This window comes from Meles meles, chromosome 2 (genome assembly GCF_922984935.1).
Source record: "Meles meles chromosome 2, mMelMel3.1 paternal haplotype, whole genome shotgun sequence".
In the NCBI taxonomy this organism is placed as follows: Eukaryota; Metazoa; Chordata; class Mammalia; order Carnivora; family Mustelidae; genus Meles; species Meles meles.
The window spans coordinates 141,325,246-141,339,908 of NC_060067.1; the positions used below are offsets into that span (position 1 = coordinate 141,325,246).

At 40.0% G+C, this 14,663-nt stretch overlaps 2 protein-coding genes across 9 annotated transcripts in view; one reads left to right on the plus strand and one right to left on the minus strand.

Annotated features, from left to right (window-relative positions):
- NEK1 (NIMA related kinase 1) overlaps positions 1 to 1,088 on the minus strand; it is a 193,128-nt gene extending 192,040 nt beyond the window's left edge. For all 7 annotated transcript variants that reach the window (XM_045997312.1, XM_045997311.1, XM_045997310.1 and 4 more), the window contains exons 1-2: positions 952 to 1,088; positions 521 to 640 (exon numbers count right to left, since the gene is read on the minus strand). The gene's annotated coding sequence lies outside the window, so the exon portion shown is untranslated. The remainder of the gene's footprint in view (positions 1 to 520; positions 641 to 951) is intronic.
- A 9,828-nt stretch (positions 1,089 to 10,916) lies between these two features.
- Positions 10,917 to 14,663, plus strand: part of CLCN3 (chloride voltage-gated channel 3) — a 99,329-nt gene continuing 95,582 nt past the window's right edge. Inside the window, exon 1 of one of the 2 annotated variants that reach the window (XM_045995026.1) lies at positions 10,917 to 11,423. The gene's annotated coding sequence lies outside the window, so the exon portion shown is untranslated. The remainder of the gene's footprint in view (positions 11,424 to 14,663) is intronic. The other variant, XM_045995044.1, reaches the window with a different exon arrangement.

The window sequence follows — 14,663 nt, forward strand, 5'->3', positions numbered from 1 at the left end:
TCTTGGAGGTGGAGCTTACATTAGAGAATAAAAATTAGGCCTGTATAAAAAAGTTATGATGAACTCTTAAAGTAATACAACTTTTATTGTCTTCATAGGGAAACTGTTTCAAATAATGTAAACTGAAATATAAGATTATAAGCTAACCAGTTAACTGCTACTCATTTTTTAATTAATTTTTTTAAATTTTTTATAAATGCTACTCATTTTTAATTAAAATGTATATGTAACTTAAAACCAGAGACAACGTAAATGCCAAGTAAATTACTGCTTATGCACACCAAGATTTCTATTATGTTAATTCCTTTATCATTTAATATCCTTTAACTAATGTCCAGGGACTGCTTTGTAATACATATTGTTCTTTAGAGAATTAACATTTTAGTGAGGTGGAGGTATTATTTTCTGTGTACTTAAACTATCTCTGCAAGCTCTACATAAACAAATCTAAGCAAGGTCTCCTCATTTCCAATATGATTTTACTCTTTTGCATATCATTGCTTCCCGCAAGTTAACTCACCTCAACGACACAGAGCGTTAGTCGGAATAACGGTGGGGATCAATACGCATCTAGGTGTAGCAGCCTTCCTACAGCAGTTAATGAGGCAGGGGCACCATCCAGGATTTTGAAAATGACATCCTGAAAGAGAAACCAAGTCTATCTAACCTGCAGCCCCTCCCAGGCCAGTTTTAGGAGGGCAATGAGACTCCCACTCCAGATAACAGAGTTTCGCTGACCCCCCAGGCTTGACTCCTTCCCGCCTCCGGCAACGCCCAATGAGACAGCTCCACACTACTCGGGGTGAACAAATTGGTTTCTGAGCCCCTTGGAAACAGCGGGCGGTGGCAGGGGGAGTGCCCGGGTTACCGCCCTGCAACTTCACAGAGGTGGTTACTAGTGACCCCGGCGGAATGGGGGTGGGGAGATAGCATTTGGGACTGGGAGGCTACCTGCCTGCCACGTCCTTCTGCCTCCCAACGCCGGTACTGGACTCGGGGCTACGCGGAGAACTGCTTACGACTCGGAGCTGACGACTCTGCACCGTAGCGCCCCAAAACCCTAGAGCGAATGCAGAGGAAGGGGGAGCGGCCGGCGCGTCACTGGCGCTGACGTCTGACGTCAGCGTGCGGAAGCCGGCACGCATTGGGGGAGGCGGGGAAGGAGTGGCGCGGAGGGGCGGGGCCAAGGCCCAGCAGGTGGGAGATGATGCGAGAGAAGGAAAAAAGGAAAGAAAGGAGTAAGCAGAGATGAGGGCTAGAGCTGTTTTAAATAAAGCATTTTATAAATTTGTCCCACATACACAGAGAAAGGGACTTTTTCTTTTAACGTGAAATCTGTTACTTAGGGATACCGCATTTTAAAAAGTAATTTTGCTTTAAAAAGCGAGACTTTTTCTAGTACATTTTGGATGATTAAAGCAAGAAACTATTTTTAAGAATTGAAAAAAATTTTAAAAGACTATAATGTGGTTTTCTACACATTTACATCCAATGTGTGTATAAATTACTTGCCGGTATATTGAAAGATGGTCTAATTTCATGGCAGGACTTTAAAAGATAGGAACAGATTTTCCTGTATAAGGGATTAGGTCTGTTGTCCTGAATAACCCCAGGGCTAAATTGCCTTACCTAGAGTACCCCTGAGATACAGGAGAATCCAAATTTGAAGCTGAAGGAGGATGATGGCTTGTCTACTACATAAGTTACACTCCAGGTTATACCTGCTGTATATGTGATGTATGCAGCCTGCTGGAGTGTCCACAGATTTTGCCAGAAACCTCCGAGGTCAAAGATTCAGATCGTTGCTTCAACAAAATCTGCTTCCTTCTCTCTCATCCTCTCTCCAACACACCAACACCCAAGACCTCTCTGAGTTTTTCCAGTTTTCGGTTTAGCCATGCTTTTATAAGAAACCCTTAAAAAGAAAGAAAGAAAGAGAAAAAAAGAAAAGGGGGAAAATGGGAAAAGAAAAGAAAGTACTTTATTACTAGCATGGAAATTGAAAGTTTTTGGCTTCATTGCCAGAAGATGGCACTGCAAGTCATCTAACCTGGCAAATCGGAGAAAAATCTGCTTTGGTTTATCTCTTCTTCAATCTCCACCCATGCAAAAGACTTGTTTTCCTCATTTTCCCATTTCTAGGCTAACCTCCTATGACCCCTCCAACCCCCAGTTAGTAGGAATTTTGGTGTCACAATGCACAATAACTCTAGCTCTATCTACCCACATACCGTTGTACAGCAAAGCAACATAGGAACATTGCCAATTGCCAACCCAAGTCAATTCTCTTTAGCTGCTTTCATGAAGAATGGCTAGTCAGATACCTCCTTAGATCATTTTCAGGCTCCTGTCATAGACTATTGGCGGGACTATAAACTGCAACAGTCTTCGTAGAAGGTATGCTAGCAATATGCATATCCTTTTGACTTCTTTTGCCAATTCTGTACCATACAACACGCCACTCCCAGAGTGGTAGAATTGTTGGCAGAAGGGAATGGCCAATACAACCTCCATTCTCTGGTAATCTCTACCATTTGTTTCTCCGTATCTGCCACAGTAGCAGCAAGTCTAGTGAACAAGCAGTTCTAGACCTGGTTGGAATAGATAAATTCTTACCACTGTGAGTTATTCTTTTTTTCCCCTCCTTGAAGGCTTAAAGATTTTGTTGGCTGGTTAGTGGGGAGGGAAGAAAACTAATTTAAGTATTGATAGAGTTTTTGTTATTGATACTTCAGCTCAGTTCTAATCAAAAGAGACTGTAATATACCGTGCAAGAACCTGATCTTATTCACATAACTTATTTTGCTATGCCTCCAAATATTTCTTATATATTGAGGAATTACTAATTTTTGTTTGGGCTAATTTCTTTTTCCAGTTTTATTAAGATCTTATTGACATACAGCACTCTATAAGTTTAAGATGTACAGTTTAATGATTTAACTTACATATATTATGAAATGGTTATCACAGTAAGTTTAGTTAATATCCATGATCTCATATAAAGAAGAAAGAGAAAAGTTGTTTTTCTCTTATAATGAGAACCTCTAGAATTTTTTCCCTTAACAACTTTCAAATACACTATACAACAGTCTTAATTATTTAGTCATGTTGTTCATTACATTTCCAGTACTTAATTATCTTATATCTGAAAGTTTGTAGCTTTTGACACCTTTATCAAGTCCTCCCACCCACCCTACCCTACTGAGGGCTTTTTAAAATGCATACTAAGATCTGTGGTCAAAAGATAAATTAAGGGGCGCCTGGGTGGCTCAGTGGGTTAAGCCGCTGCCTTAGGCTCAGGTCATGATCTCAGGGTCCTGGGATCGAGCCCCGCATCGGGCTCTCTGCTCAGCAGGGAGCCTGCTTCCCTCTCTCTCTCTGCCTACCTCTCTGTCTGCTTGTGATCTCTCTCTGTCAAATAAATAAATAAATAATCTTAAAAAAAAAAAAAAGATAAATTAAGCAATGTATAGTAGGCAGAATAATGGCCACCCAATTATGTCCCCGTCCCTAGTCCCTGGAATCTGTGAATATATTAGGTTACATGGGAAGTGGGGAGATGGAATTAAAGTTACTAATCAGCTGGCCTTAAAATAGGGAGATGAGACTCAATTATCCAGGTGGACCCAATGTTATCACAAGAGTCCTTAAAAATGAAAGAGGAAGGCAAGAGAGAATCAGGGGGAAATGTGACTATGGAAAAAGTTCAGAATGATAGCATATGAGAAGGACTCAACTCCACTGTTGCTGGCTTTGAAGGTTGAGTAAGTAGCTTGTAGAAGCTGCAAAAGACACAGAAATGAATTCTCTCCTAGAGCCTGTAGAAGGAGGCTGACACCTTTATTTTACCCAGTGAGATTCGAGTTGAACTTCTAACCTACAGAACTCTAAGATAATAAATGTGTGTCATTTCAAGCTTCGAAATTTGTGGGAATTTGTTGCAATACCATATTAATGCAAACTCCTATTCTCTTAAGGCTCCAGGAGGAAAGTAGATCTGGCTGACTGGTAAATTCTTTTTATTGTATAGGAAAATCCCACAGCTGGATCTGTAAAAACACCTTATTGGGAGTTACTTCAGCCAAAGGAAGCTCCTTCTTAGCCACCTTCCCTAAAGTAAAGGATCTGGTAAGAACCCCAATCAAACAGGATCCCTTCTATAACACTTGCTGAGAAGGAATGAGATCAAGCTGAAGTATTCACATTGGGACAAACAAAGAAAATGTTCAAGGGTATTGGTTATAGCCCTTACCATGTAAAACACCCAAGTCTGTTGAAGAGGAGATTTACCACCACCAGATTCTTCTAACAAAAATACCAAAGGAATTATAGAGAATGTTCTTCCCCGATGGAATCTATTGTATCACCAAACTATCATGTAGCACATTGTTTAGATAGATTGCCCCATGTCTAAAGTACTGTTTCTGACTGAATGCTGCTTATTAACTGGCAATAATTAGGAATATGTATGTTTAGGCCTAAACTTGGAATAATTAAAACACTTTCTGAGAGTGAAGCCCAAGCAAGAATATTTTTTGAAGCTCCCTGGGTGGTTTTGAGGCAAAATGAAGGTTGAGAACTGTTGGCAAGATGGTTGTAAGTTAGAAATCATGGATTTCAAAATAAACACATTCCTGTAAAGAAATAAGGTAGTGCACAGCATAAACAATATTACAGAGAACAAGATGATGTGCAAGTCGACTCATTCTTGCCTGCTTCCAAGAGATCCTTAGGATAATCCCCCATGTAGGAACTAAAACACTACCATGACAGGATTTAGGACTGATTAATAAAAGGATCATAGAAAGTAGCTATGATTAATAGCTTGTGACTATTATCTACTATCTCCAGAATCTCCGTGCTCCTTCCCAAAATTAGGCTATGTATCTGCAGTGAGAGAAGAAGAGATCTAATGTCTATAAATCCCTTGTAAAATGTGTTCAGTAGTGTTCCAAGTAAAATAATATTGTGCTTGGATATTACCATGGTTCAATGAATGCTACCTTGTTAAAAGTAATGAGTCATAAGAAGTTTGACTATATTGTGAGTGCCCCCATCATCACCAAGAGCACAAGACCAACTCTATCCCAGAACTGTACTGTTGGAGACTATTCGATTCCGCCCTGGAAATAAACAGGATGGGCAAAACTCACGAGTTAAGCAGAGATAAAGTTACTAATCTGTGACATGTGGTGGGTAGATAAAGGCAGCAGGGCATATACTTGTGAACATAGGTAGAAAAGGCTAGGAAAGACCAAGAGGTGCCTAATATTAATGAAGCACTAAGCATACGAGAGCATCTAATGTTCATTGAGCACTATATTTTCATGATACATTCAATATTACATGAGACATTCAACATTCATGGGTCTTAATTCTGCCCTCCAGTGGTGGCACTCACATTGTGTCCCACAGGACCTGCTCCAAAAGTGCAAAACCTGCTCACCAGGTTAACTGGCAAGCTACGGATGTGCCCAGGCACTCTTATCCCTGCATCTCTTTGGTAGAGCCAGAGTGTCATTGGCTTAGGCATCTTCCATCTCTGAACTTTTGCTCAAACATCAACTCTCGTCCTAATTACCTCACCATCAACAGGAAGGCTAATATGCCAAAAAGAGAGACAGGACATGTGAGCACTGCATAACCACATGTTTCAAATCATAGGTCTTTTCTCTCCACTTGTACCCTATCTTAAGTATGTTAATTTTCTTTACCCCCTTGCTTCTCATGGTAAGTTAGCCTTTCTGTGACCTCTGGGATTGCTTATCTGGTAGTATATTGGGGAGATGTCATTGTATTAATGTGATTTACCACATGACACCAAGCACGTAATATTTGGATATTTCTGGGACTGTATGTTATAATGAACTTTTAAACAGTGGACCTCTTTTGCCCTATATCCTATAATTCTTAACTCTGCACTCAAAAAATACCAGTGCAGACTTTGCTGGCAACAAGAGGGGAGAATCCCTAATTTTGGCAGGACCTAAGATAGGTCCTTAGAAGAATTTTTAATCTTTAGGTTTTCCGTGTAAACCTGATTAACAATTTTTGGAATATTCATTCTAATCGAGTACAGTTTATTTTAACTGCAAGAAGCTAAATTTCTTGATCCTACAAAGGTCATTTGAGAGGCCCTCTCATTACTGTGTATGTTGGGTGATCGACCTCATTGTTCCAGGACTAGATAACGAGAATTTTTGGAGGGTTTTGCCTATAAGTGGCATAGCCTGCGATTCAGACTTATGGAAATATGTGTGAACTCCTAGCTATAAACTTATACAAGACCTAGTGACAGGGAAGAGCAAAGGGGGGTTTGGTACAAAGTTACATTGAGAGAAACATGATTTATGGGTTGGTGCCAGCACTGAATCAGGAAGTGAATACAGTGATTTTAGTCTGTGACATTGTCAGCAGGTAGAAATGGATAAATGAACCAATAAAGCTAGTGCCTAAGCCTGTTAAGATATCAAACCCTTTCAGGTGAGGGTAATACAAAGGGGACTTCCTTTTCTCAAAACAACAACAAAACATAAAACAAAACAAAACAAAACCCAAACCAACTATTGTATCAGGGAAGAAAGGAGCACTCTTTCATCACTTTTGATAGGTGGCTGTGCATTTGAGAACAGTGACTCCTGTCTTCCTCTATTCTTTTTTAACTGGAATGCTTGCAACTGTTATCCTCTTCCAGTTCCACCATTGTATTTTGGGAATGTTGGAACAAGATAACTTGGATCTTTAGTTTTACAGGTCTGCCAATGAAGAATTAATAGATTATAACCAGGAGCCTCATCTTCATCTGATTTGGAAGAGATTTTGGAGTTTGAGCTGATGATATTTAGATTAAGATGAGGTTTTGTACTTCAAGCTAATGCTGTATTGGGATGAGACCAATTGGAAACTTGGAAAAGCGTGAATGTTTTTTACCTGTAAATCTTCAGGACCTTGAGGGTGGATTGTGGTAGGTAGAATTCTGAGATGGCCTCAAGTTTCCCATGCCCTGATGTACACACCTAGTGTAATTGCCTCTCCACAGTGTGGGCTCTACTGTGAATATAGGGATTTCACTTTCATTATAAGTTTATTAGTCAATTGACTTCAGATTAATAAAAAATTAGATTATGATGAGTGTGCTTGGCCTAATTAGGTGACCCCCTAGAAAGAAGTAAGAGAGATTCAAGAGAAATTCTCCTGCTGGCTTTGAAGATGGATAAGCTGCCATGTGGTAAGAGGGCCATGGAACTAGGAACTGAGGATGGTCTCTAGGAGTTAAAAGCAATCCTGGGCAATAACTAGTAAGAAAGCAGGGACCACAGTCCTGAAACCACAAATAAATTGCCCCAGGACTCTAATTACACCCCTTTTCTGTTATATGCAGCTATCAAAAAGGAGTTGAAGAATCTAGAATGTTGATATTAATGTTTATTGAGTTCTGTATGCCTTGAAGATCCAAGATATGTCAGATATTCATTACTCTTATACTGGAGGGCCCAAGAAGTGCACATAGTCAAAAGCACTTGTAATACACAGTTTAATAAAAATTTGGTAGGGAAGCAAATTATACAGTTCTCTTGCACATCCCCCTGTAAAACACTTGATGGCAAACTCTTTTCCAACTATTTTTTTTTAAAGATTTTATTTATTTATTTGTCAGAGAGAGAGAGAGTACAAGCAGAGGGAGCAGCAGGCAGAGCAGGCAGAGGGAGCTTGATGTGGGACTTAATCCCAGGACCCTAGGATGATGACCTGAGCTAAAGGCAGATACTTAACTGAGCCACCCAGGCATCCCTCTTCTCTGACAATTTATTCTAATCCTTCTCTGGGGCAAGTTGGCTCTTTTTTTTCCCTTTCCCCTCTCAAAAGTTGAACAAAGTCCTCTTATTTCATGCCAAGTAGCTTCATGTGCTTCCCTGAATTCTGGGAACCAGCTGATACACATCTAGGGTCTTCTACCCTAAACAATTATCAAAATATTTGGTCAAGCTAAGGCAGGAATCTCTCAACAGGGCTTCTGGTGAATCACGTTTCCTCCACGTTTTTATATGTATCTTTGTATATGCCTAGAAAGTTGCTGGGAAATTACCCCAAACACACTTCATAGTATTTTTCTGTGGAGAGTGAAAAGAAGGTTGGTCAGGTTTTGCAGGGCATCAACTTTCAATTTGTATTTTCTGTATTGTTTCAAAATGTTTAAAGTTATTGTGTTAGCTTCCGAATACAAATACAATTATAATACATTTAGCTGCTGTAACACAAACTGAGGAGCTTAAAACAACAGAAACTTATTTTCTCAGTGCTGGAGTCTAGAAGTCTGAAAATTAAGGTGTCAATAAGGTTACACTCTCTTTAAGGTCTCCAGGGAAGAATGCTTCCTTGTTTCTTCCAGCTTCTGGTAGCCCCAATTTTTCTTTAACTTTTGACAGCCTAACTCCACTCTCTGCTCCCATCTTCACATAGCCATCTTTCTGTCTTTGTCTCTTCTCTTCTTATAGGGACACTAATTATACTGAATTAGCTCACCCTAATGACCTTACTTTGATCACATCTGTAAAGAACATATTTCCAAATGAAGTCATATTTATGGTGGGGGAGGATATTTGAGGGGACACAGCCTACAATAGCCATGGCTTACTCTTTATTTAAAAAAAACTATTTAATGTGCAATATTCTATCAAACAATGTCCTTGGTCTCTTTAAAACATCAATATCATGAAAAATTGGGGGAGGAGCTTTGAAGATTAAAAGAGAATTAAGAAATATACACAAAATGCCATGCTTGAAACCTGATCTGACTCCTGGTCTGGGAAAAAAAAAAAAAAGCTGCAAGGATTTGTTTAACAACTGGCAAAATTTAAATATGGACTGGTACTAGGTATCAGGGAATTATTGCTAATTTTCCTAGTTGTGATAATGTTATTGTTCTTATGCTGGGGAAGTTGTTATTCTTAGGAGATGCATGTTGAAGTACCTAAGGGTAAAGTATAATGTCTGCATCCTACTTTCCTCATGCTTCAGGGGGAAAAAATCACGATACAGAGGAAACAAAAAGAGCAGATTTTTTTTTATTTTTTTATTTTATTAATTTGACAGAGAGAAATCACAACTAGGCAGAGAGGCAGGCAGAGAGAGAGGAGGAAGCAGGCTCCCCGCGGAGCAGAGAGCCCGATGCAGGGCTCAATCCCAGGACCCTGGGATCATGACCTGAGCCTAAGGCAGAGGCTTTAACCCACTGAGCCACCCAAGCGCCCCGAGCAGAATTTTTTCAATGTCATGCCCGTATATGTCATATTCAGCTATTTTTAACTTGAATTTAGGCATCACAAACATAAATTTCCAGTATTTATCATACACCTTAGAAAAATGAAAAAAAAATCACATATGGGTATGCAATATACTATTCTTTCAAGTTTTCTGGTCGTTTGGATATTTTTTCTTTTTTAAAAATTATTTTATTGGGGCGTCTGGGTGGCTCAGTCATGAAGCGTCTGCTCAGGTCATGGTCCCAGGGTCCTGGGATCCAACCCCGCATCAGAACTGTTTGTGTTCTCTCTGTCAAATAAATAAAATCTTAAAAAAAAAAAGATTTTATTTATTGACTTGAAAGAGGGCAAGAGAGCATAGAGAGGGAGAAGCCAACTCCCCATTGAGCAGAGAGCCCTTCATGGGGCTCAAGAGAGGCTGGATCCTAGGACCCTGGGCAGAAGCCAGATGCTTAATGGACTGAGCCACAGAGGTGCCCCGTGGATATTTTCATAACCTTGGGGGGGGGGGGAACTACTTACAAACGAAAACTTTCCAACCATCCCCAGTTACCATCGATAAAACACGAACTCTTTAGCGTAACTGCTGATTTTCGCATCATCACCTCAATTCATTATCCCCACAGTACATTTTGCGTATTATATTCAAGCAAGGATAACACATAACTCATTTAGATTTCTTCCTCCCTTGCCAGAGGCTTCTATGCTGTTTGCCTCTCCCCGCCGCCCCCGCACCCGCGCGTCAACTTTTTTCAAATTCCAGTTCAGATGTCAACTCCTCCGTCAAGATTTCTTCCCACATTACTCTTTCAAGAAGAGTGCTCCTTTTTTTGAACAGTTATTCATTATTGCACCGGAACATAAACCCCTTGAGCACGGGGGCCGGGTTTACCGAATATGGACTGGCACACGTTAATTTAATAAACGTTTGCTGAAAGTAAATAAATTCAGTTCGGCCGTGTGGAATCCTCAAATTCCGTGTTTCCCCCAAACCCTTAATTTCCAAGCATTATGCTTGAAACAGCGTAATAGCTAAAATTGGGTTATCAGTTTTTTCTGCATGTAACAGAACCCTGAACGACATATGAGGCGCGGGGAGCCCCGCTGCATTCCCTGCTAGCGATTGGAAGCACAGACATCATCTGGTGCTGAACGCCATTTCTCTCAATCTGTTTCGAAGTAGAGCTCGCGGACCGCCGCTTCAGCCTTCCTCTTTCGGGGCCGACGCTTGCCGGGACTTCACACGCTGCTCCGGGGCTCCTGCCGGCGTGGAATCGGAGCACCCGAGCACGCCGGGGACAGCGCGCGCCTGTGGCCTTCCGACAATGTTCCCCCCAAGGCGGCCAAGGTGGCCACCTCGTGTCCTTTCGCGAGGTCACCAGAGGGGCAAACAGAACAGCGTGACTGACGTGAGCTAATCGCCAGGGAAAGGTTTCACCCCCTGCGCAGTCGGTCAGGGATGGCCGGCTCGCTTTGCCCCTCCTCCTGCCGCTCCGGCACGGGCCCGCCCACCGTTTCCACATTGCCCAATAGGCGCGGATGCGGCTCCAACCGCGGCCGGTGGGGGAGGTGTTCGGCAGCCAGACGCTGAGCGGCCGTTCACGACAACGCGGTGACGTCACGCGTAGACGCACCTGTCGGGCTCCCTGGTACTGCTGTTCCTCTTCCCCTTCCGTGGCTCGGGGTCGGTCTGGTCCGGAACCCACAGCCCCTTTTTCACAGTCCCAGTTCGCCCGCGGCCGGGAATTGGGCTGCGCAATGAGGGAAGAGGGTGTGGTGGGTTGAAAGGCATTCTACTTCATTTCCGAGTTGGAGCGTGGATTCAGTTTTAGTCTTTTAAGAGGGAAGTGAGGTTGGAGATTTTTATTTTTAATTTTGGGTGGAAGCAGTTGACTTTAGGGCCCTCCAAAGCAAGCGGATTTAACTTAATGCTGCTCCAGTGTTTGAAGGAGGACAAAAAAGGTCCCACCTGGCAAAATTTCTGTAACCTCTTCAGTAGAAAACCCAAGGTATCTTTTAAATTGCAGTAGTTTTTGTTGTGTCGAGCTTTCTTCAGGTGGAGCTCCCAGGGTAGCTAGGTTTTTAGCTTTGAAACAGATGCAGAATCCAAAGGCAGCGCAAAAAACAGCCACCGATTTTGCTATGCCTCTGAGCTGCAAGGTGAGTTGCATTGTATGAGTGAAGATTCGTTAGCTGTTATGTTCACGGATTTTGGGTCAGCTGATACCAGGGCTCTCGTCTTGGTTGTCTTATAACAGATACCTACAGGATGTCAAACCTACACGGAGTAGGTATATACCCTCGGACGTTCTTTTAAGATTTCGCCTATTTCCTTTAGGAACTGTCGAAGGACCTTTTAATAGAGTGCAAGCAGGTCCCAGGAGAAGACAAATATTGAACTCAGAGAGTGGGTTTTACCTTTGCTAAAATTGCCCAAATTTAATACTCGGTTTAGTCTAAATTTATGTGTTATATCAAGACATAATTTGTGTATATGTGTAACATTTGTGTTTTGATCTTGAACTTAGATCAGAAACTACCTTAGAATCTCAAATAATTTCTGCATATAGTAGGCTTTATTTGTATAGTATTTAAAACTGGAGCACAGGAAATTAATTACCTATTATACATATGTATAAGATCTCTGAAATTTCTTTTTCTTTTGGAGGGGAAAAAAACCCTCCAAATTAATTCTTATTAATAGGAATTGAATCAACCATTTTCTTTCCTTTTTTTTTTTTTTGGTAATTCAGAAGTTCACTATATAAACTTTTTTGATCCATGCAATTAAATTACTGCAGCATCATTGTGGCTTGTGTCATTGATTGTTGAATCTTTTCAGAAATGCTTTGCTTTTCATCTCTGAACAGTTTAATTTACAAGATTCTTTTCTTGACGAGGTCGGTATGGCAATGGTTTAACTGATGTCAGTCAATTTTATGTGCCTTTGTGAGTCACTAGAAAATACTATCTGTGTAGCTCAAGAGTACCTGTAAGAGTGCTAATGTATATATTGTTGATTTTCATCTTAAAAGGTGCTGCTGATTGTTGCTACATAGTGTGGCTTAAAAACCAGGTGTGTGACTTACAGATACTTTCTCAAATTGAGTATGCTTTTATGACCTCTGGTTGATAGGAACAGCCACTATTGCCATCACCGTCCCACACCCTACCTCCCACACTCTAAAAAGACTGATTCTTTGCTTGGAAAATGGGTCAAATGATTTTAAGAGGTCAATATAACTATGTAGTATTTACATTTTGGAAATTGTGTTTTAAGCATGTGTTTTCAATCACACATAGTTCATTAAGAATGTAAAAATCCAACTTGGTAATGGGTATATACAGTTCATTGGAACAGATTTACTGAGATTATGGTTTTATGTTAATAAATTGGCTATATTCCAGGTTGTATTGGTGGTAGGCTTTCCATTTCCTATTCTGTGACATGTTGGTAATAATTTCAGACCACTCAGGAAGCCAGATTTGATCTCTGTGGTGGGTCGGATATCAAAGCAGTATCCTTTGGCATTTGGCCACTCTCACTGCTTTGTAGAACTTTCATCTGAGTTTTTAGTGAAACTTATCAGCAGTGATGTAAAACATATAAATGTTAATATTTATTAAGTGATTTCTGTGGTTTTGGATCATTTGTGGGTTTTTTTGTGGATTATCTCAATTATCACACCAACCCCAGGAAATTGGTATTTGGTTTTCCTGTTGTACAGATGTGGAAACTGAGGCACAGAGGATTTAATTAACTTGCCCAAGTTCTTAGTAAGTGTCACAACCGGTAGTATGATTTCAGAGCTCTTGCTCTCAATGGCTTTCATGTGAAACTAGTTTATTTCATGTAAAACTAGTCAAATGGTAGAGGAAAAGTTAGGATGATAGATACGGCACCATCGATTCATTTATTTTTCAATTATAAAAATAATTTAAATTTACAGAAACTGGAAAACCTTCATTCATTTTGAAACCTTCATTCTACTCTAATAAACTCTTTTTGTGTGTGTTTTCCCATACTCACATTCATATGTGTATATAGACATTGTGGCTATGATTTGTGTTGATTTTTAAGGATGAAATGTTCTTCACTTAAGTATAAATTGTAGGATCAACCCATGTGGGGAAACTGCCCATTTGCATTGCTAAATACAGAGATTTGATCTGCATCTTTGACTGGAACAAGTTAAATAAATATCTTCTTTGCCTTTTTGAAAAGTGGTTGAACAGTTTGTCTTGTACAATCATGAAAATTACTTAGTTTTCAAAGAGTAAGTCTTCCACATCATTTTGTTGGATTATTGTTTGCCTTTCATTTTTTTTTTATAGTCTAAGCCTTATATTTTTAAACTTTTTTTGTTTTTCTTTTTGTTTTTACTTTTAAAATTATCTAGTATTTTTAACTTTTGAATGGCTCAAATTTTTTATGAATCTAGGAAACTTTAGAGAAAACATCTTCTTTTAGAGGGTTATTCCTTTAATACTTTTTTTGAAGAAAAACATAAGCACAACAATTTGGACATGGAGCTAACTTAATAGTAGAGATAAAATATCGAGTAATATTGCTTTTGGGAGAAATCAGTTTCATTATTGTTATATCTTGTATGTGGTGACAATTTGTATCAGAATAAATACTTTATTACTACTGCAATGTTCTGACCTAAGTTTTGTGATGTTGTATGGAGTAGAGGGGTCATTCTTTGGTAAAGTAAATTTGAGAAACTTTTCATAAATTTTGGTCACGCAGTTAGTGTTTACTACAGATTTTCTCAAGAGCCTTTCCTTTGCTGTTAGCCATTACAGTTCTAGAATGGGGTCTGCTCTATTAACCAAACTTACTTGACTGTGAAATCTTTTACTGGACTTGTATTCTGTGCACATACTCATCTTCAGATAATTTTGTTGGCTTCTTGGCTCCATAGCTTGATTCATGCCAGTAGTTTTGCTTCAGTTAACTTCTCCCATGTCTGCGCAATAAAATCCCACTTATCTTTTAAGGTCAAACTCAAGTGTCACCTTGAGTCAAGTGTGACGCCAAAGAATGCTTCTCACCATCAGTCACACTGGGATGAGAGCTCTTTTTTTCTGAGCTCTTATAACACTACTGCTGTCTTCTGTGATATCTCTCTTGTATTGCTTTTTATTGTATGGCTATACATTACCTTCTGGGAAAGTATTACAGCATCCCTTTGAGGACCGTATGTAATGCAGTTTCTGTAATGACAGAAAGCTGTAGGACCTATGCAATCATGATGCCACTAATCAATAAAAATTGTGTTTAGGGGCACATGGCTGGCTCTGTCAGGAGAGCATTGCTTCATTTTGATTGTTGACCAGTACTTACCAATAGTTAGAATATTTATATGAGATGCTTAAAATATTAACATGAAAATG